Source organism: Chinchilla lanigera, unplaced genomic scaffold (assembly GCF_000276665.1).
Source record: "Chinchilla lanigera isolate Chin_1 unplaced genomic scaffold, ChiLan1.0 scaffold00066, whole genome shotgun sequence".
NCBI lineage: Eukaryota > Metazoa > Chordata > Mammalia > Rodentia > Chinchillidae > Chinchilla > Chinchilla lanigera.
The window spans coordinates 11,142,454-11,145,621 of record NW_004955467.1 but is presented as its reverse complement, the minus strand read 5'-3'; the positions used below and the strand labels follow the sequence as shown (position 1 = coordinate 11,145,621).

The 3,168-nt window shown below is 39.0% G+C and overlaps 1 pseudogene; it reads right to left on the bottom strand.

Moving 5' to 3' along the window:
* Nucleotides 1–1,962: 1,962 nt before the first annotated feature.
* Nucleotides 1,963–2,902, bottom strand: LOC106150181 (annotated as a pseudogene).
* Between the last annotated feature and the right edge of the window lie 266 nt (nt 2,903–3,168).

Genomic DNA, 3,168 nt, shown 5'->3' with positions numbered 1-3,168 from the left:
GGCTGCAATCCTGTCTTCAAAGGCTGAAAGACTATCTTCAGTTTCATTCAAGCAATTTTGCCAGCTTCCAATGGAATTTTTAATTTCCTGGGTATTTCATTGACTCTGTTTCATGCATTCTAATTTCCCCTATACTGTTCATGCAAGGTTTCCATTATTTTCCTATGCTCCTCTATTTTTTGATCAACATCTTTTTTGGGTATGTTTAGCAATTCTTTCATTATGGTTGTCATTTCTTTTTTTACCTGAAATATTATTTCTAATATGATTTCCTCTGTAGCCTTGTGGAGTTGGTTCTTTACTTCAGTTGCTATCATTTCAGGAATTTCAGCTGTGTGTCTTTCACTTTCTTCTATGTTGACTCCTCCTGGACTTATTCTGGGTAGGCTGGAGATCTGAGATTGCATTTTGTTTCTTCCTCTTGTCATTTTCTATTTCAAAAAAGTTTTTTATTTTGTTTTCTGTGATGATCTTTGTGAGATTTTGTAGTAGGTAGCTACATCACTGGTATCAGGTCCTCTCTAGGAAAAGTCCATTCTTCAGGGATGTCTTCTGTGTGTAGGAGATTCTTCATTTGTGTCTGCCCCAAGATTCTTTCCCAACTAATTTAGAGTGAGATGTTGGAATCTGTTTTGCTTCATCCCCAGTCTTTTGGTACAGGACTGTGGTGAGGTTATTACCCCAGAGCTTCCCACTATTATTACAGAAGTGAGAACAATTGATTATAACAGATATGACATCCTAGCTAAAGTAGTACAATTAGCAATAATGGTAGCATGAAGCACAATTTAGAAAGTGACAGACTGTGGTAACTATTGATTTTGTATTTTAGACCATAGGAGCAAAGTCTATAGTTATATAACAGGAACGATGATAAATTAGGGTATGTATGCAAAGTGTTTCCCCTTGGTAGAGTTGATTTACACTCTAGTGGGGAAATTTAGGGAGGATGGTGTGTAAGATAAAGATCATGGTAAAGGAAATAAAAGCAAGGCCAGAGGACAAAGGATGGTTATGCACGGTTTGGGAAACTGGTGAAGGGGGTAGAAAAGAATGAATGAATGAGTATTCAAGGAATTGTTTGAACTTGATCTCTGAGTTTGGGGGATGGGATTAGGACAAGAAAAAGAAAAAAGAAAAAACTGAGAAAAAAAGAAAAGAAAAAATACAAAAGAAAAAGATAAAAAACAAAGATAAAAACAGGATAAAATAAAATGAAATTATATATATATATATATATATATATATATATATATATATATAAATAAAAAGGAAAGTCCCACCCACCTGTTTCTAGTCCATGTGTCTTTGTCCCCAAAACATAATGCTGGTTCACTTAACTTACCATCTTTTGGCTTGTATTTCAGAGTTCTTCATCTTGCTAGTCTCACCTGTCCATACTCTGTGACTTAGTCCAGGTCCTATTGTGTGGCTGTCATTCCCCTGTTAGCCTAGTCCTATGGTGTAGGGAGAGTGGGCAGGCACTTGGGTTCCTCTCGTGGAGCCAGATGCCAAGTCCCTAGTGCTTCCCATACTGGCTACCAATCCCATCGTGCAGGGGGAAGGGCCAGGCACCTGAATTCCTCTGTTGCAACCAGTTGCAGAGTCCCCAGTGCTTTGCCTCATTTTTAAGCAACAAAAATAGGGCACTATCAGAGGAGTGGTCACCATGATCTACTTTCCATTACAAGGGAAGCTGAAACAGCCAGATATCCACAAGGAAACCCATGTCTAGCAGACTGCTGCTTACCACTAAAGAATATCATGCTTGGGAAAACTAATACCTAATCATACCACACATTTGGATTAGTACAGTATCAGTTTTCTTTTATGCTTCTGTAAGTTAATTAGGGAGTATTTTTACACATACATTCACACAGATGCATTCATATAAATACATGTTGGAGCAGAGGACTCTGATGGTCCTCAGAGTGGGCCTCACAGCGGCTTTTGCTCAGGCTCTTATTCTTCTCCCATAGGTTCTTCTTGTTTTTCTTCCTTTGTTGTTTTCTTCTCCTTCTTAATCTGGTTCTCTTCCTCCGGTTTCTTGTGTATGCCTCTGAATTTGCTGATCTCTCAAGGTATCAAGTCTCTTTGTCTTCTTCCATTTCAATATCATTTATATCCTTCTTGGTGATAAGCAGATAAGGGATCTGTGGGGACACTGGAAATCCACAGAAAATGTTATCCTTCTTTTCCTTTTTCTTCTTCCTGAGATGAGAATCAGACTCCTGTGAGGGAGCATTTACCTTACTGGACTATTCTTGCATTAAAACATCAATGACCCCTTTAATTGTCTCATCTCTTCTTTCTGTCTCTTCATCTAAAGCTTCTTCATCATAATTAGTGACAGTTTGGGGCATGACAGTCCTATGAGAAGCTTTCTTCTCTGCTTTCCATTCATCAAGTTGTGCCTTTGTTTTGGCATCAACTTCAACAAGGAGCTTCTTCTCTCCAATCTGAAGGTCATCTGAGTGCACAAAGGGTAGATTCCATTTCCTTATATTCAAGGAATACAAAGGCTTGAAATTTTCCCAAAGCACCTTGTACTCTCTTTCAGCTCGATATTAAACCACATTTTGCTAGGAGCTGCTGTATAAGCATGTTTGAGGCTTTCTTGGAAATATTTCCAGCAAAAACTGTAGTAGTAGCACCACAATTTTCATCATTTTTTTTTTTTTGAGCCTTTAAACCTAGATAAGTCTTTTATGCTCCCAAATACTTTCTAACCTAGCACACATTGGAACTAAGACAGAGCAGGATCCATAATGCTCATTAGTAAGGAACCATTGAAGTCCCTGGAGGCACTGGTGGAGGAAAGCCAGAAAATTACGGGTAGGATCCCCAGTGAGAGTACTGGGATTCCCATGGGAGGGTGATTTGAATGAGAGGGAAACAACATTCTTACTGTACCAGTGTACCACTGAGAAAATGGTGCTATCTTCACTGCCTTCTAGGCTCCAGGTTACAGCAGGCTGTATGAGTTAAGAGATTACTGCATTGCCACGCAGCAAACACTGTTGCAGTCTCTCTCTTCGTTGGAAGATAAGGTCACTCCTGTTGTCCACCTACAGAAACTGGCCTTCTCCCACCCTAATATTTACTATGAAGGGAGCTTTAAGAAAGTCACTTAAAATCTCAAAAATGCATTGTTTTCAGCTACAAAGG